Consider the following 21039-nt stretch of genomic DNA (forward strand, 5'->3'; position numbering starts at 1 on the left):
GCATTTTGAGTGCGTTCGAGTGCCCAAATGGCGTGATGACCTAGACTGGTGAGAAAGGACATAGGTAGATTTATTTGATCATTGAGTGTTGGTTTGCTTGTTGAGTTGATGCGTTAGCTTGTGAAGGTTCACTTCTTGAGATTGACAACCTCAAAGAGTCTTTGTGTCCCATCCGAGTCACTTCCTTGAGTATTGACATTATATTAGTGCCCGATAGCTATGCTACAGACGTCCGTCGCGACTGTTGGAATTAGGGAAGCAGAGAAACGCACACAGCTTGGACAAGACGAAGGAAGCTCAAGGCACACAATAGAGAGTATATTACTTAGTGTGCAATGGAAAGATAGATAGCCCTAGAGTGATGGGCGTATATACAATGCTCGGGGGGGGAAAACCTCCTAAAGAGGGAAAAATGCCCCGGCGGTCCTAGTGTGTTCACACACATCACTACCACATGTATATGGTAAAAAATCCCCCCTGGAGTGATGCCGTGAACGAGAACTGGCACATGAGTAAAGGGAAGTTCCATGCCCTAAGCACATGATCAGTCCACAAAGGGGAGTAAGCCCAAAGCTTTACGGAAAGCTTCAAGCTTCTCACGAGACAATGCCTTTGTGAAAAGATCTGCAAGGTTGTCCTGTGTTGGCACATAAGCCAAGCTGATCTCTCCTACAAAGAGCCTCTCCCTGACATAGTGGTAATGCACCTCAATGTGCTTTGTGCGAGCATGAAAAACTGGGTTCCTCGCAACTGCCAATGCGCTCTAACTGTCAATGTACATAGTGTTGGCAGTGTCTTGTCCAACACCCAAATCAACCATAAGGCGTCTGCGCCATACACACCCAACTGTAGCTGTGAAGACTGCCCTGTACTCAGCCTCACAACTCGAAGTGGCCACAGTAGGTTGCTTCTTGCTCAACCATGATATACATGAACTGTCAAGCATGAAACAAAAACCACTTGTGGACACTCGCGTGTCAAAACAACCAGCCCAATCTAAGTCCAAAAAAGCATGTAAGTCTGGCGGCAATGATCCCCCCTTGGGATAAAACAAGCCAAGATGTAAAGTGCCACTAAGGTAGCAAAAAATCCCCTTGACAACCTGCCAATGCTTAGACCCTGGGCTATGCATAAATCTGCTCACCTGTGACACTGCAAACTGAATATCCGGCCTTGTGTTGCATACATAAATGAGGCAGCCAATAGCAGTTTGGTAAAGAGTGACATCAGCAAGATCGCCAGCATCATGTAGACTGAATTTCAAACCTGTTTCCATGGGAGTGGAAATAGGTTTGCAATCCTCAAGTCGAAACTTACATAGCAATGTCTCTATGTAACTTTTCTGACACAAGGCAATACCACCATCACAGTGTTTAAACTGTATACCCAATTAATGATGCAACAGCCTCAAATCTTTCATCTTGAAAGTAGCATTCAAATCAGCCTTAAATTCAGCAATACGTCTCTCATTTGGTCCAGTGATCAGCAAATCATTGACATAAAGAACCACAATGAGAAGTACATCACCCTCACGCTTTACATACAATGTGCTTTCTGTTGGACTGTTATGAAAGCCTCGTTTGACCAAATGAGTGTCAGCTTTCTCATACCAAGCACGAGGAGATTGCTTCAACCCATACAAAGCCTTGTTACATTTGCACACTTTGTCCTCTTGTCCTTTTATGACAACCGCGAGGCTGCGTTACATAAACTTCCTCAAATATGTCACCATTCAAGAAAGCAGTAACAATGTCTGATTGATGTACATCCCAACCAAAATGAGTTTTCAATGCACATAGAAAACGCACAGTAGTCATACGATAGGTGGGAGCAAAAGTATCTTCATAATCAATGCCTTTTTGCTCTGCATAACCCTTTGCAACAAGTCAAGCCTTATGGTGATCAATCTCACCATCCGGCTTGCATTTCAACTTGTAAACCCACTTCATACCAATGGCCTTTTTGCCAGGAGGCAAATCACATAAAGTCCATGTGTCATTTTCTATAAGTGCATCATATTCTAATTGCATGGCAGCCATCCAATTTCTGAATTCTCTGCTTCATCAAAAGATAGAGGCTCCTCAACATCATGTAAGCTAGACACAACCAAAGCATAACAATTTGATGCATAAGATGCATGGCGAGAGCTTGAACGAGTACGACTAGACAAAGGTGCATCCAAATTACTGTCATGCAAAGTGTGCACCAGCCATTTTGGCATACCTCTAGTCTGCTCATTTTCAGCCCTTTCCTCATCAAGTACATCATGTACATCTACATCAGTAATAGGCTGACCTGTAACATTTTCAAAAACCCCTATAGGCTGTACATTTGCCTCATTGGAAATTACATTCGTATTTCCACCACTAAAAAGAGGCAACAAAGTGTCATAAATGTCCTGTGAGCTTACATTACTGTCTCTAGTACATGACAACAAGGGTTGAACAAAATCTTCCACAACACTACATTCAGTGAAACCAGAATACATTTTGTTTGTAACCTTTGCTTTCAGCACTATAACCAACAAAAATACATTTGACAGCCTTATCATCCAATTTTTGCGCTCTGTTTGTGGCACCAAAGCATATGCCAAACAGCCAAAAACACGCATGTGCTCAATAGAAGGCTTTCTATCATGCCATGCTTCATATGGAGTAATAGACTGCAAAGCTTTTGTAGGACATCTGTTAAGTACATAAGTGGCACACATGATGGCCTCAAGCCAAAAAAAATGTGCCAAAGCTTGACTTTTGACCATACATCCTGCCATTTCCGTCAGTGACCTGTTTTTCCTCTCAGCAACACCATTTTGCTAAGGTGTATAAGGCACTGTAGATTGGTGTTTTATGCCACGACTAACCAAGAATGCATTAAATTCAAGAGACATATACTCCCCCATCGATCGAAACGGAGGGTGCCCATAGTACATTTCGAGACATTTTCAGCCATAGCCAGAAATTGTTTGAAGCACATAAAAACTTCGGACTTCGCTTTAAGCGGAAATACCCATGCATGCCTGGAGTAATCATCAATGAAAGTCACGAAGTATAGGTAATTGCCCAAGGACGGAGTTTGCATGGGCCCACAAACATCACTATGCACAAGCTGCAACCTGCATGTGGCTCGAACTGAACCATCCTTTGGAAACTTAGAACGCTACATCTTACCCAAAATACAGCCTTCACAAACATGTTTGATAGGTGCTTCAAGAGGTGGCAAAGAAGCAACCATATCAGATTTCTGCAAACGCAGCAAACTGGCAAAATTCAGATGACCAAAACGTGCATGCCAAAGTTTTGTATCTGAAATAGCCCTTGAATCTGCAACAGCATTTGCAAAATTTTGTCCACATTTTCCATACAAAGTGAGCTTATACAATCCACGGCACAAAAGGCCAGATGCAACAATTTCATCACCAAAACTTAGATCATGAACTGTACATCTGTCATCCACAAATTTGACTACAAGTCCAAGTCTAGCAAGTGAGGATACAGATAAGAGATTCTTCTTGATCCCAGGTACATAAAGTGCATCAACAAGTGTGAAGGAACTACCATTTGCAGCAGTAAGCACAATCTTTCCAACTCCCTGAACTGGATAAGAGGCATTGTTGGCACAAGTGACTGAATTCCCATGAGGGACAAACTTGAGAGAGGTGAACAATTCACGATGTGAGGTAATGTGTTTTGTAGCACTAGTGTCGAAATACCACACATGTGAATCTGCAGCAATTGACAAGCATGCATCATGGGCAGTAGGATTGTAAGTGCAGTCTGCCCTAAAAGCCCATTCTGCATCGACATCAGCATCACAGTATCCTTTCACAGAAGACTCAACAATGGCTGCATCTGTAGTGGAACCAACATTTGCAGTGGAACCACCCTGTTTCTTCTTAGCCTCTTTGGCCTTCAACTTAGGACACTGCTTGATCAAGTGATCATTTTCTTTACAATAATGGCAAGGCATCTTCTTTTTGCCCTTATCTCCAGAGTTTCCAGACAAATTGCTGCCAGCAAAAGAATTAGGAACAGTATTTTTGCCACTCGCAACAGAACTATAAGAAGTGGCTACATTGTTGTTACCACCCTTTCTTTGAGAAGCAAAAAAAGCTTGTTCAATTGCACGATGTTTAGTCCTGTTTTTTTTGAAAAGTGACTCTTGCAACAGCAATGTGCATAATGCATTAAACTTGACAACCTCTAGATTTCCTTGGGTCATAAGTCTCCAAGTACTAGCAGAAGTCTGGTAAGAATCTGGTAAGGCCTCAAGAACAGTCTGCACAAGGGAACTGTCTGAAATGACTTCACCTGCAGAAATAAGTTGCTCATTGATATCCTTGACACTAGCTAGGAAAGTGTCCATATCATCTTCCTCATGCATAATCTTCGACTCCAACTCTTTACGCAGCAAGGCAATTTTAGCCTCATTGCGACTTGCATAAAGACCAGCCAAAATGTCCCAAGCCTGTTTTGCAGAATTTGTTGAACGGATGTCAGGAACAATGGTGCGCTTCACAGACAACGCAATTAATGCATGAGTCTGCGCATCCCTTACATCCGAACGAGCTTGTTCTGCCATAGGCAAAACAACTCTAATAGCAGCAATCCTTGCAGCAAGACCTGCAACATCCTCAACATCGCCTACATCTTCAGAACCAGGACGTACATCAATGCCCTGCACAATATTCCAGACGCCCTTTGATACAAGAACGTGTTGCATCATATAAGCCCACATAGGGTAATTGTCCCCATCCAACATGTCCTCAGCAGCAAACATCTTGAACACAACTGTGTTGTTGTTGTCAGCCATGGTAAATGCTACAGCTGATGTGAAAACTGCCCGAAAATAGGAGAAACGGAGCGGGAACAACACATGCTATATAGCACAAACCGTAGAAGACTATAAGGCACCTGTTATGAAAAAAACGGCACTGACAAAAATTCTGCACAAAATGACGAAATTGCCTGTGCAAACCTGCTTGTAGTGGAAACGGAGGTCGAAATAAGCCTGACTCAAAAATCTGACCTGCGAACGCTCCCGAAATATATGTCCACCTGCGAACGCTCGCCAAAGCTCACTGAAATTAGAGAAAGTGAGCAGGCGTGTACTGGAGCTGCTGGCGACTGAGCCCGGGAGGACGCAACCTGCTCTGATACCAATTGTTGGAATTAGGGTTTCAGAGAAACACACATATCTTGGAGAAGACAAAGGAAGCTCAAGGAACACAATAGAGAGTGTATTACTTAGTGTGCAATGGAAAGATAGATAGCCCTAGAGTGATGGGCGTATATACAATGCTAGGGGGGGAAAACCTCCTAAAGAGGGAAAAAATGCCCCGATGGTGCTAGTGTGTTCACACACATCACTACCACATGTATATGGTAACATCGACAACCCGCTAACATTGGCGCCGTTGCCTGGATATGATCCTTAGATGGTGACTGACAGTGTGCGTATTTAGAGCGTTCTTTTTCAAAGGTATCCCTTCCATTCCATTTACACTTTAGCAGTGAAGCAATACAATCAGTTTAGAAGTTGAGGACTTGCTAAGCTATTCTTAAGAAGTAAAGAGGGTTGTGAGTGAGATAGCCACAAGCATTTCATTCTTCGATTTTCTCTATGCTTTCTGAGTGCTGTTTCATTTTTTGTTTCAACTTTATTTTGTAGCATTTTGTTTGTTTTTGTTTCATGTTTTATTTTAGTACTTATTAGGAGTACGATAAGTAGAAACTACCACCATCAAATTCGAGGCCGACGGTGACGAGACTGTGGCTGAAAATTGAATATGCTAAGGGCTGAAATCTGCAAATCTTTATCTGCTGAATTCTGACTCTATGTCAATGACCATGCCCTTCTGCGACGACAACGCACTAAAAACGCAGATGCCTTAATCTGCGTTTTCTGGGCTGAAACTATAAACCTTGATGAATCTCACTGTGCGGCGAGGATCTGCCGCCGGAAGGTGAGATCTGCGAGGTTCGGGGGGCTCTACTGTTGTGCTTGACTGCTGAAAATTGAAAATGTTGGTCTTCTTGCTGGTCTTGTCTCGAAGGTTTGCAAAAACACTGATGACTTCAGGTTGAGGCAAAAATGCTAGGCTGAAAAATGATCCTTCTGCGGTGAATCTGCTAACGCTGGGGCTTCTGCTTCTTGCTATCGCCAAAAATCTGCAAGATCCAAAAACACTGGCTGATCTGGTCCAAAAATGCTAGGTTTATGCTGTGGAGCAAAAACACTAGGCCTCTTGGGGGTTCTGCTGAGAAGTTGTCTGTTGAGAGTGTGCTCCTGCTACCTCTTCTGCCAAAAAGTGCGAACTCTGGTTTGCTTATATATTATCTTAGCAAAATTGCGCTACCTAGTTTCCAACAAAAGTCACTTAAAAATGATAAGTGAAAAATGTAAAAAATAGGGAAAATAGGTCTATGCACTGTAAAAATGCTACTGATGGGATCTGACTGGAATGTGATGGTCATGCTGTGTGCAACCAGAGGATATGCATCTAATCTAAGTGACTAGTCATGCACGATCTCGGAACAGACTCACAAAAGTGCCAGAACATTTCCTATTCTAGATTGACTTGACTGAACTGAACCCTGTTCATGTTGTAGCTTGCGTCATAATAATCAATATCTAATTCTCCTAAATGATTTTCTCATGTTAAACTGATCATTTAATATGGGAAAGTGCCAGGGGAGAAAAATCTAGAATATTGGTTAAGTTAGCAGACCGGCCATAGTAGGGATCCAAAGGAGGGAAAATAGGGATCCAAAGGGGGGCCCATCTGCAAAAGAGCCATGTGCAACAATGGGCTAAAAAGACCCTAAGGTTCAGCCCATTAAGACTTCCAAAATGCTACGGTTCCAAAATTCAAAGGTTGTGTCCAAAGGTCAACCATAGGAGAATTGGATGCTTTGTGTGTGTACAAAAAAGTCTTTACAATCCCTACTTAGGAGGGGCCGAGCCTTGCATGTAGGGGATGAGAGAGAAAGCCACACACACACAAGCTCCCTTTACACAAAGGGAATGAGGGACACATGTCAGCTCCCTAGGCCAGATGCCCACAAGGTGTACCCAATTCCTATTGGATGGCCTTGGAGGTGGACCAATGAGAATTAGGCTAGAGTAAATCTAGTTTAATTAATTTAAAAACACTTAATAAAAGAACCAATGAGAATTAAGTCCTCTAGAAGACTTTTGGACAGTCTCCCAAGGGGTCCAATGAGCATTCAGCAGCCCAATGGCTTGCCTGATTCCTATTGGACAGGAGGCAAAGGGGTCCATGGCCAATGAGAGTTTAGTTGAATTATTAAATCACCTAAAGCTCTCATAAAAGGAGAAAGGGGGACACATGTCAGAAGGCTATCACTTATGCTGCTTAATTGTCATTGGCTAGCCCGAGGGAGGTCCAATGAGAGGATAGCAAGAGGGCTCGCCCAAGAGAGAGAGGGGGCTGATTTTTGCAAGGCATTATCACACACACACTCTCACACATTCTATGTGAGAAGCAAGAAAAAGACTATCTCTTCCCAAGCTTTAATGGAGAGCTCATCACCTACTCCAAGCTTGTGAGATAGAAGCCTACATCGTCACACTCTTTGCATGTGGATGCAAATCCAACCAATAGCCAAGCTCCAATGCATGCTCATCTCCTCTACCATGCTAATTACTAAGCTAAGCTATGCTAATATGAGTGATTATGTGAGGAGATGTACATCTTTCTCGTAAGATACTCCTTCTTCCTCTCAATCTACTCTCATACCCTGCTAGCTCTCACCATCTTCGAAGGTGTGTGAGGTCTTGGGTCTGAGACCGGGGATAATTGATGTTGTGTTTGCTAAGTGTTTTTCTTAGTAAATGAAGCTTTCATCTTCATTGCACTAGCTAGTCTTGAAGGAACACAAAGAATTGTATTGTACAATGTCTCTCTTGATGGGAGAAACCATAATACAAAGCCTTTTGGAGGGGGGACCGGCTCCATGTGAATCCGGTCCTCAACTGTTGTCAATAGCTTAATTTCTCTCTCTTTTGAAAGTATTGTTCATGCTATCTAACCAGGTGTTATGCTTTTTGTTGCTCTCTCCACCCAAGCACTCTTGTAATTCTCATTAGGAATCTATTCTAATGAAATGCCCACTATGTTCATGCTAATTTCCGCTACACACAAGTTTTTAGGACATTAAATGTTACAGGTTCACATGGACCTTTACAATTGTCATGACAGAATTACAACTCAGGGAATTGACCTGCTACTCTAAAATCAGGATTTACATAGAGTATGACTACACTAGCTCGGCAATATAATAGACTACAAATGTGTGTCCGTCCAGGTGGACACACGTTCGGTCAATCCTCAAACACATGGGTAGTCATAGGTCTATTTGGTACCTCGGTGGTGGCGGAAAATGTTGTACTCCGGATGTCCATATGGCCTTTCCCTCATGATTGGTACACTTCTACTCAATCGCACACCACCTCAAGGCTCGCGGTACATTTGTTGCTAGTGGCGGTTATTGTCGTAGGTTCGGATTTTGTCAATAGCTCTAGTTCATTCTCATGATCACTTCCACAATCATCTAATCAACATTTGGTGCATTTGAAGGGAGAACACTCCACTTTGTTGTGGAATCGCTTGTGGTTGAAGAGGCATTTTTGGTGATAGTGTCTGCATCCTCCGATACCTCTCTGTGAACCTTGCAATTGTCAATTAGATACAATGCTTCTCCAGTGACTTGCTCAAATGTGGTGCACGTTTTTAGAGGTGTAGGTCTTTTTTGAGAGTTATTTCTCATGCCCTTTTCAAAGAGAATTGATAATCTCTCGTCTTGTAGTAAATCTCTACCACAGCATCTTTCTATGTATTGTTTGAAGCGAAACGAAACTTCCTTCACCTTTTTGTTCTCTTTCTACTTAAAAGCATAGATTTGGGAAACTATGTTATGCTTGATTCTCCTCTTGGACAATTCCTCTGCAAACTCTCACAGGGGTTGCTCTATGTTTGGGAAATCTCTGATATTCAATGATTGGACCATATCAATGATGTTCCTTCTAAAGTTAACTAAATCCTTTGTACTGAGTATGGAAATCCACCACTTGTTTAGCTCTCAAGACTTGCTTAAAGAGTGAAACATGTGTATATGGATCCCCTGACCCATTGTAGTTGTAACATTTAATGGCCTAAAAACTTGTGTGTAGCGGAAATTAGCATGAACATAGTGGGCATTTCATTAGAATAGATTCCTAATGAGAATTACAAGAGTGCTTGGGTGGAGAGAGCAACAAAAAGCATAACACCTAGTTAGATAGCATGAACAATACTTTCAAAAGAGAGAGAAATTAAGCTATTTACAACAGTTGAGGACCGGATTTGCATGGAGCCGGTCCCCCCTCCAAAAGGCTTTGTATTATGGTTTCTCCCATCAAGAGAGACATTGTACAATACAATTATTTGTGTTCCTTCAAGACTAGCTAGTGCAATGAAGATGAAAGCTTCATGCACTAAGCAAAACACTTAGCAAACACAACATCAATTATCCCCGGTCTCAGACCCAAGACCTCACACACCTTCGAAGATGGTGAGAGCTAGCAGGGTATGAGAGTAGATTGAGAGGAAGAAGGAGTATCTTACGAGAAAGATGTACATCTCTTCACATAATCACTCATATTAGCATAGCTTAGCTTAGTAATTAGCATGGTAGAGGAGATGAGCATGCATTGAAGCTTGGCTCTTGGTTGGATTTGCATCCACATGCCAAGTGTGTGTCGATGTAGGCTTCTATCTCACAAGCTTGGAGTAGGTGATGAGCTCTCCATTAAAGCTTGGGAAGAGATAGTCTTTTTCTTGCTTCTCACATAGACTGTGTGAGAGTGTGTGTGTGATAATGACTTGCAAAAATCAGCCCCCTCTCTCTCTTGGGCGAGCCCTCTTGCTAATTGCTCTTGCTATCCTCCCATTGGACCTCCCCAGGGCTAGCCAATGACTATTAAGCAGCATAAGTGATAGCCTTCTGACTTGTGTCCCCCTTTCCCCTTTTGTGAGAGCTTTGGGTAATTTAATAATTCAACTAAACTCTCATTGGACCCCTTTGCCTCCTGGCCAATAGGAATCAGGCAAGCCATTGGGCTGTTGAATGCTCATTGGACCCCTTGGGAGACTGTCCAATAGTCTTCTAGAGGACTTAATTCTCATTGGTTCTTTTATTAAGTGTTTTTAAATTAATTAAACTAGATTTACTCTAGCCTAATTCTCATTGGTCCACCTCCAAGGCCTTCCAATAGGAATTGGGTACACCTTGTTGGCATCTGGCCTAGGGAGCTGACATGTGCCCCTCATTCCCTTTGTGTAAAGGGAGCTTGTGTGTGTGTGGCTTTCTCTCTCATCCCCTACATGCAAGGCTCGGCCCCTCCTAAGTAGGGATTGTAATGACTTTTTTGTACACACACAAAGCATCCAATTCCCCTATGGTTGATGACCTTTGGACACAACCTTTGAATTTTGGAACCTTAGCATTTTGGAAGTCTTAATGGGCTGAACCTTAGGGTCTTTTTAGCCCATTGTTGCACATGGCTCTTTTGCAGATGGCCCCCCCTTTGGATCCCTATTTTCCTTCCTTTGGATCCCTACTGTGGCCGGCCTACTAGCTTAACCAATATTCTAGCTTTTTCTCCCCTGGCACTTCCCCATATTAAATGATCAGTTTAACATGAGAAAATCATTTAGGAGAATTAGATATTGATTATTATGACATTACCTCTCTCTTGAAATCATAGTCGTCCTCAACTATGGTGTAGAGAAGATAAAGCATATTCATGAGTCCTTTTCTTAGCGGGTAGAGGATCCCTATGTTACCCTACGACATCATTCCACAATGGATGACTACTCCATTTGGCGCTTGAGAGCCTGAGGCTGCCGCAAGCATGTTTGCACATTAGTCCTATCAATCTTCCATAGTAGAGTGACAAGCTCTAATTGGTGTTTGGGAGACGTCGTCTCCGCAAACTTGATCTAAGCATGCATACTACTTCATTTTTGTGCACAATAAAGAAAAACAGAGTCTTATAAGACAAAAACTTTGTTCATTTTTAACATTTTGTACATTTGCTTACTCTTGGGAAGCATTGTAAGCATTGACAAGGTTTAGGTTATCCTTTAATAGTATGCCTTGCATCCATCTAGCATCTTCAAAAGGATAATTCTTAAACTTAATAAGATATCGTCGGATAGTCTTACCGCCTCTTAGTACCTTGTCTTCATGTCGGAGAATGGACTCGGGCTGCAGCACCTCCTCTTGGTCCTCGATCTCCGGTGGGTCTTCAATAGTTGGTTCTTGAGGTGGCTCTCCTTTGTAAGGCTTTAATAGGTTCACATGGAAAGCATTTTGTATGAGCCAATGATTGGGCAACTTGAGTTGATAGGCCATTTCATTGATTGGCCTAAGAATCTGGAAGGGACCATAGTACCTTTTTGCTAGTTTAGCATAGTACTTTTGGTGGCCCGTAGGATTCTTGCCTATCGTGTGCCTTAATCGAGCCTTGGGAAACTTTAATAAGACCCAATCATTTTCTTTAAAGTCTTGGGCTCTTCTGTGCTTGTCAGCAGCAGCCTTTTGCCTTTGCTGTGAGATAGAGATAGCATCCTTAATCTTTTGAAAAGATTCTTCTAGGTCTCGGCTATACTCATCTACAGCGAAGATCTTCCCATGTACCTTAAGTAGCAAGGGACTTTTTGATCTTCCCTCAATTACCTCGAAAGGTGCTTTTCCCGTGGAAATATGTACAGTGTTATTGTAAGCATACTCCACTAAGGGTAAGTACTTCTCCCATTGGGATCTTTGATCTACTTCCGCTACATAGGCTTTTAGTAGATCGAGAATTGTTAGGTTAGCTATTTCACTTTGGCCATCCGTTTGTGGATGATAGGCCGAAGAGAAGTTTAGCCTTGTCCCTAAATTCTCAAAGAGACCCTTCCAGAAATTACTGGTCATTCTAGGATCTCTATGCGACACTATGGACATTGGCAAGCCATGGTACTTGAAAATTTGTGAAATGAAGAGGGTTGCCATTTGATGGGCTTTGATAGTCTTTTTGACAGGTATAAAGTGAGCTTGTTTACTGAAACTGTCTACTATTGTCCATATTCCCGTATTCCCATGGATAGACTTAGGCAATCCAAAGATAAAATCCATGGATATGCTCTCCCATGGTGAATTAGGGATTGGCAAGGGTTGAAGCAATCCAAGTTGCTTCCCTCTATCAAATTTTGTCTTTTGGCATACCACACATTTAGAAACATACTCTTGTATGTTCACTTTCATGGTAGGCCAATAGAAAAATGTTTCAATTCCCTTTAAGGTAGATCGAATCCCTCTATGCCCTGCATAAGGTGGAGCATGTGATTCATACATTACTTTCTCACGTAGTGAGTTAGTAACACATAGTCTATTGCCGTAGAGAAGATAACCATCTTGTAAAGTAAATGGTTCTTCTTTCTTCCCTAATGCAAGGGCTGAAATCACATCTCTGAAATCGGGATCAATAGCATACTCATCTATCATTGAAGATAGATCATCGCGAGTTTCTATGGAAACCGCATTCACTCTCGGCCGTCTTGAGAGTGCATCAGCTACTTGATTATGCTTTCCAGCAATGTGAGCAATATGAAAATGAAATTGCGAAAGGAAATTTTCCCACCTCATTTGTTTGTCGGAGAGCTTGGTCTGCATCATGAAGTACTTAAGACTTTGGTGATCCGTTCGCAGAATGAAAGGAGTCCCCAATAAATAGTGCTTCCATGAGTCTAAGGCATGTAGAACTGCAAGGAGTTCCTTTTCATATATGCCTAGAGCTTGCTCAACAGGGTCGAGCCTTCGACTCTCATAGCCTATGGCGTGCCCTTCTTGGATCAAAACAGCTCCAACGCAATCATCACAAGCATCACATTGGACCTCAAATGGTTTTGAGAGATCCGGTAGTGTAAGCACAGGTTGAGAGATAAGCTTTTCGAAAGCATTGTTCTCCTTAGCAGACCATGTATACCTAACGCTTTTCTTTGTTAGGTCATATAATGGTTCCGCAATTTGTGAGAACTTTTCTATGAAGCGTCTATAGTATGCACACATACCTATAAAGCTTCTTAGTTCATGAAGATTCCTTGGTTTAGGCCATCCTTTTATTACCTCTAACTTTGATGGATCCATTTGGATGCCATCTTGAGAGATAATGTGACCTAAATATTGAATCTCTTGCAAGAAAAATTCACTTTTCTTTCGATTAACATAAAGTTTATTCTCTCTCAAAACTTGAAATATTACCTGGAGGTGTTGCTTGTGTTCATCTAATGAATTAGAGTAGATGATAATATCATCAAAGAACACTCCAGTGAAGGTTCGATGAGGCCTGAACAGCTTCTCCATCAAGCGGTTGAATGTGGCTGGTGCATTGGTCAATCCAAAAGGCATGACAATGTATTCATAAAGACCAAATGTGGTGCGAAATGCGGTCTTTACAATGTCTTGATCAACTATCCTTATTTGATGATAGCCACTTTTTAGGTCAATCCTACTGAAGTAGGTCGATCCTTGTAGCTTATCAAATAGGTCTTCTACCTGTGGAATGGGAAACCTACTCTTGATAGTGATCCTATTTAGTGCTCTATAGTCGACACACATACGATATGTGCCGTCTTTCTTTTGCACTAATAGCATAGGTGAGCAAAATGGAGATGAGCTAGGCCTAACCATGCCCTTCTCAACTAACTCATGCACTTGCCGCATAATCTCCTCTTGTTGAGCTTGAGAAACTCTATAAGGAGTTTTGTTAGGCGGTGAACTTCCTGGAAGAAGTTCAATTGCATGGTCATCATTACCTCGTTTAGGAAATAGCTCACAAGGGATGTCGTCAATAAAAGCATCTTGAAACCCCTTGAGAAAATTGGATAACTCTAATTCCTTTTGGTTGCTTTTATTTTCTTTTGCTAAAGCATTAGGTTCATTTTGAGAATCTTTAACAAAAATCATGTACACGGAAATAGAGCTCTTTATTGACTTGTTGAAAGCTGGTGTATGTACAATGGGGATAGTGTTACCCATTTCCTTAGCATCTATATACATGTCTTTTTCCCTGAACTTAAAGGAGATTCTCCTTTCAGGAAATTTAACATTGGCAGCCATGCGGTCAAACCATGGTGCCCCTAGGATTACATCCTCATGCTTGAGAGGAGAGATAAATAAGTCCTCTTTGTCCACATAGACTTGGACATGAAGCCTCAATTTCCCGATTAAGGGAGTGACTGAAGCTTCTTGCCCCTTGAAGGCACTATCTGCGGGTAGGACATCTCCCATCTCGTAAGCTTGTATGCCTAGCTTGGTGGCCAACTCTATAGATATAAAATTGTGAGTAGAACCAGGGTCAAAGAGAATAAAAGCATCATGTTCTCTTACCTTTCCCCAAGCATGGCATAGAGGAGATCCTTTGTGGTGAGTTTGGTGAGTCTCCTCCTCTTGGATTTCAACCAAGGAAGCTCTAGGAGGATCTTGGCGGTTGTTCTTTTGGGGACAAGCACGGTACGCATGCCCTTGTTCGCCGCACTTGAAACACCGGTTATCCTTGCGATAACGCTCAAGCTCTTCAGGAGAGAGTTTGTTTTTACCTTTGTAAACTCCCTTCTCTTTAGCTCTGTTGGAGTTGCCCTTAGGAGACTTTTGGACAGTGTCCTTCCCCTTAGGCTCGTTGGAACCCTTGTTTTCTGTGGGCTTATTATTTCTTTTAGCCCCCATTTGGAAATTGATTCGAGAGGCCACCATAGTATGGTGTATTACCGCCGATATGGTACGTGGCCTTTGGGAGTTGACATACTCCGCCATTTCTTCGGTTAAGTCCGCACAAAATTTTTGCTTTTGCTCCCCAAAATCCAACTTTTTGAAGACAGTGGCTTTGAGTTGTAAGTCCCAAAATTTGTCTACATATTTGTGGATGGATTCATAGGGAGAGAGCTTTAAGCTTCGCCATTCGGTGAGTACTTTATCTTTGGCATCGGTGGCCAAAAACTGCTTCATAATGGAAGCTCTTAAAGCTTTCCATGTTCGTGGAGCTTCACCGTTGGCTCGTAGGCTAGACCACCATTGCCTGGCAGACTTTTGAAAGTGCATAGCTACATGGCGTAGCTTAGAGGACTCCGTGAAGCCCTCATCTCCAAACGCCGCATCAAATTTCTGGATAAAGGCCAAGACTTTGTCCGTAGCACCAAAGGTGCCATCATAGGTAAGGAAAGAGATGCTCTTCCCTCCCTCTTTGAACTTCTTCAGCTCGGACGACCTCTTCCATGCGGCATAGGATTTCCTATGGCCTCTTCTTTTTTATGGTTCAAAAGTTGCACCATCACTTTCTTCAGAAGGTGAAGAATTCGAAGAAGGTGGAGAAGAGGGTGACCTCTTTCTTGCCTTTTTCTTGTCTTGATCTTCGTCGTCTTCACCATCACTTTCATAAGAGGAAGAGGATGAAGAAGATGGAGAAGAGGGTTTCCTCTTTCTCGCCTTTTTCTTCTCTTGCTTTTTATCATCCCTCTTTGAATTATTGTGTGGAGAAGGGTGCAATGGTCTTCTCCGCTTTGGTGGTGATGGAGAGCGTTTAGCCCGCCGTCTTCGTGGAGCCATCTCCGCCGAGGTGGCGGGAGACTCACTTCCTTCTCGTTCCTTCGGTAGAGGCTCTTGAGTTCTCCTTTGGGAAGGAGATGCATCATCAAGAAGTAAATTCTTGAGCCCTTCATATGGATTCTCTTCTTCTTCCCAAATCGGAGAGAGACCTCTTTTGGGAGTCTCACAAGGAGGCTTCCTAGGTGTTCTCTCGTCATGGTGATGAGCTTGGAGAATCCCGTGAGCACGGAGCTGCCGTTGCACTTCACTTTGGAGAGATGGATTGCCCATGGCTTGTTGAAGCCTAGAAACAAGATAGTTAACAAGCATCGGAGCATCATTAGTAGCTTGCTCATTAGCAAAATCAAAGTTATCAACATTAATTTCACTCTCTTTACTATTGTCAGCCATTCTAACAACTTTTAGGTGTAAACTTTTTAGGTGTACTTTGGCACTTCAGGCCCTAGTTGCTACTCCTCTTTACCCCTTTAGAAAAAGCACTCAAGCTACTGTACTCGTGGCTCGAATACCATTAATTGCAAGGAATAGAAGAGAGGGTCTTTCAACACCAAAACAGCATCGGCTCCTGTCAAGCTTCTAATAGCTCAATAGTGCTTAAGCCGTAGGCAAGCCCCATAGGACTCCACTATTAAGACCATAGCTCTCGACGGTGATGCCCCGTTAACTGCACGAAGGCAGGCACGCTGCAAGGTTGAAAAATCCCTATTCTACTTACTCACAGGCAATTAATAATACCAACCATTTATAGCTAGCGTGAGGACCTCCCTTCTTGAGAAAGAAAAGAGAAACCTTGTGCTCTGATACCAATGTAACATTAAGTGGCCTAAAAACTTGTGTGTAGCGGAAATTAGCATGAACATAGTGGGCATTTCATTAGAATAGATTCCTAATGAGAATTACAAGAGTGCTTGGGTGGAGAGAGCAACAAAAAGCATAACACCTAGTTAGATAGCATGAACAATACTTTCAAAAGAGAGAGAAATTAAGCTATTTACAACAGTTGAGGACCGGATTTGCATGGAGCCGGCGGTCCCCCCTCCAAAAGGCTTTGTATTATGGTTTCTCCCATCAGGAGAGACATTGTACAATACAATTCTTTGTGTTCCTTCAAGACTATCTAGTGCAATGAAGATGAAACCTTCATGCACTAAGCAAAACACTTAGCAAACACAACATCAATTATCCCCGGTCTCAGACCCAAGACCTCACACACCTTCGAAGATGGTGAGAGCTAGCAGGGTATGAGAGTAGATTGAGAGGAAGAAGGAGTATCTTACGAGAAAGATGTACATCTCCTTACATAATCACTCATATTAGCATAGCTTAGCTTAGTAATTAGCATGGTAGAGGAAATGAGCATGCATTGAAGCTTGGCTCTTGGTTGGATTTTCATCCACATGCCAAGAGTGTGTCGATGTAGGTTTCTATCTCACAAGCTTGGAGTAGGTGATGAGCTCTCCATTAAAGCTTGGGAAGAGATAGTCTTTTTCTTGCTTCTCACATAGACTGTGTGAGAGTGTGTGTGTGATAATGACTTGCAAAAATCAGCCCCCTCTCTCTCTTGGGCGAGCCCTCTTGCTAATTGCTCTTGCTATCCTCCCATTGGACCTCCCCAGGGCTAGCCAATGACTATTAAGCAGCATAAGTGATAGCCTTCTGACTTGTGTCCCCCTTTCCCCTTTTGTGAGAGCTTTGGGTAATTTAATAATTCAACTAAACTCTCATTGGACCCCTTTGCCTCCTAGCCAATAGGAATCAGGCAAGCCATTGGGCTGTTGAATGCTCATTGGACCCCTTGGGAGACTGTCCAATAGTCTTCTAGAGGACTTAATTCTCATTGGTTCTTTTATTAAGTGTTTTTAAATTAATTAAACTAGATTTACTCTAGCCTAATTCTCATTGGTCCACCTCCAAGGCCATCCAATAGGAATTGGGTACACCTTGTTGGCATCTGGCCTAGGGAGCTGACATGTGTCCCTCGTTCCCTTTGTGTAAAGGGAGCTTTTGTGTGTGTGTGTGTGTGGCTTTCTCTCTCATCCCCTACATGCTAGGCTCGCCCCCTCCTATGTAGGGATGTGCAAAGACTTTTTTGGACACATACAAAGCATCCAATTCCCCTATGGTTGACCTTTGGACACAGCCTTTGAATTTTGGAACCTTAGCATTTTGGAAGTCTTAATGGGCCGAACCTTAGGGTCTTTTTAGCCCATTGTTGCACATGGCTCTTTTGCAGATGGCCTCCCCTTTGGATCCCTATTTTTCCTCCTTTGGATCCCTACTGTGGCCGGCAGTCTGCTAGCTTAACCAATATTCTAGCTTTTTCTCCCCTGGCACTTCCCCATATTAAATGATCAGTTTAACATGAGAAAATCATTTAGGAGAATTAGATATTGATTATTATGACAGTAGTTCTTGGCAACACACTTTGGCACTTTACGACGATCGCATCTGTTGTGTTTTGAAAACCATTCTCATGACTCTAGGTTCTTCTAAAATGACATCTCTAGCTTTATAACCCGCACTGGGAACTCTAGTTGGAGTTCTCTCTGTAACTCCCCCATCTAGTCACACATCCCTTACTTCAGTCCAAGTATCTGGAACCCTTGTAGTATGGAATGTGTTTAGAGATTCACTACCCAGTGTGTGGTCATTGGATTCCTTGAACTCAAGGATCCCATCAGTCTTGGTACTGAGAATTGCAATCCACTGAATGGGTCTTCGACTCTAGCTTTAGTAGGACTCATTCTTCCCATTTTTGGCCTCATCTTTGAGAAAGTTGGACTAGTCGTGCTAGGAGTGACATAATATTGATGGAGAGGTCCTCCAAAGTATGTATATCTCTCTAGCTCTTTACAGTCTACAATAAGGAATTTATTCCCATACTTGTCAAGTATGATCACATGAGTATCTTTGCCTTCTATGAATGTGAAAATATACAAGTATTTTTGCTCTGACAAGTCTCCAATGTAGGGCTCGTCACACTTATAATAGGGCATGTGCTCCCCATTGTCATACTTGGACAACCCTACATGAGTGTTATCTGTGTTGAATCGAGTTGTTTCGTTCACTAACCTTAGCTTCGCATTAAGAATGTCCAGCTTTGGTTGCTTATCTTGAAGCTCCACATCCACTTTGTCTTTGGTGCCTATCAATCCCTACTTGTCTAAATGTAGGGATTTTGCACAGCTAGATACATTGTACCCTCGTCATCAAAGTATCGATCTACACCATAGTCTACATGCACTATTTCCTTAAACTCACTAGGTCTTTCATCTAACTTTACGCAGTAGATATCCATACCGTCTTTGTAAATTTTTGCACTCTGTTCACTTTTTAATTGATATATCAAGTGCAATAGTTTCATAGTTGGTGCGGGTTGGGATGGTCTTGCTCCTATGTTGGTTCCCTCTTTGAAACTCATGCTTTCGAAACCCTCAACCATGTAGGTATAAGATCTTTATGACAAAGTATCAGACAGATTTCCCTCATGAATTGGTTGTAAGGTCGGCAACAATCCTTGATTCACACACTCTTTCGTGGAAATGTGGCTAACCTGATCTCCTACAATAGGGTTTCTACTATTATATAGTGTGATTGCAAATACATCAAGGAAAAAACTATCGCAAAACCCTGACATGTTACCTCTTTGGTTGCTTCCAAATCCTCAAATTGGAATCACCTTAAGCCGCACACTCTAGCCCTTGTAATCTGTAGACAAACACTTGGTGGCTATGAGTTTATAGTCGCTCTATGTCAAAAAAGGATCAACAAAATCTATCGCGGTTTTGGAAAAAATTTCAATTTTGCTCGTGAAATCCTCAATTCAAGTCTAGATTTAATTTTGAAAAAACCTCTAGACTTCTTATGACTAGTTCTAGCTATTGTGCAAGTCTGGTCTCAGTCTGTGACAAAGGAACATGGATTGTGATCCCTGTATCTTTATGATAGAATATGATGAAACTTGACACACACAGCTTGCCCTTGGTGCCCTAATCCTAGTTATATGTTTTTTTCATGATTTAGACTAGTTTAAGTCAGTCAAAAGTCAAACCCTAGGTCTGTCCTAGCGGTTTTTGGCTTTGAGGTGTTTTTACCCCTCTTGACCCACTTTTTGAACTCTTTTGGTTGCCTAGCTTTGGGAGGTATTGCTGACACTGACCTTTGCTATAGGCTTGTACAGTTTATGTCCAAAGACGCAAAAAAGGTACATGGATTGCGATCCATGTTCCATTAGTTGTGAACCTGAAATTTTGTATGCTGGTTACTTATGTTACCAATAGCCTACTCCCAAAAACCTTTTGGATTTGGATCACTTTTTGCCAATAAGAAATGAAATTTTGTGTTTGCTTTGCAGTTTTTGACTAGTTTCTAATTTTTGCTCTTTTGGCGAACTTTTTGAACTTTTTTGATAATGTGTGTTTCGGGAAAAATGTTTCATATAGTCCAGCTACCTGCTGCTCAAATCTCAGCCACAAATCATGACAAGGTACATGGATCGCGAGTCATGTTTGACAACATTTTGACATGAAACTTGGCCACCTAGTTGTCTATGCCCTGTAGATGCTAAATCCCAAAACTTTCTTGAGCTTGGATTACTAAAAGTTGAAAAGCCCCAAATTTTGATCAATTTTTCAAGGTTTTTTTCACATTCTTTGTTTTGAGTGTGTTTTTTATGTCAATTTCACCCCAAATTCTGGTTTCTGTTGCGTGGAAGCAATCTTTGTCAAATAGTACAAATTTCCGCTCAAACAGCCTCAGAGCTACATGGATTGTGATTCATGTTCCTCAACTTTGATCAACTTTTATGCTCATCAAATTTTCTATTTTTCAGAGTTATGGTGTCTATTGCCCAAATATGGTTTTTGACATATTTTTCCCTTACCTTGCAGCCCAAATTTGATGGTGGTAGTTGTTACTTACCCTACTCCTAGGTACTGAAATGGATCTATGAACAAAAACAAACAAAATAGTACAAATTGAAAGCAAAATGGAATATGGAACAATACTTTCAAAGTATCAAGAAAATTGAAGAATGATATGTTTCTTGTATCTCACTCACAATTCTCTTTGCCTCTCAAGAGTAGATCTAGCAAGTCCTCGACTTGTAGCCTCTACCAAGCACTAAACCACGTGTTTGGCTGCTTTACTGCTAAGGTGTAAGCGAAATGGACAACAAACTCTCTAAAAAAGAAGACTTTGAATACGACTAGGTCACTGACCACCTAAGGATCATATCCCCGATAATGGCGCCAATGTTAGCGGGTCGTCGTGATCGGATGTATGTAGCATAGATATATGGCACTAACATAATGTCAATACTTAGGGAAGTGATTCGAATGGAACACGGAGACTCTTTAAGGGTGTCAACTCAAGAAGTTAACCTAGTGAACTA

Source organism: Adiantum capillus-veneris, chromosome 17 (genome assembly GCF_014529385.1).
Source record: "Adiantum capillus-veneris isolate H3 chromosome 17, ASM1452938v2, whole genome shotgun sequence".
In the NCBI taxonomy this organism is placed as follows: Eukaryota; Viridiplantae; Streptophyta; class Polypodiopsida; order Polypodiales; family Pteridaceae; genus Adiantum; species Adiantum capillus-veneris.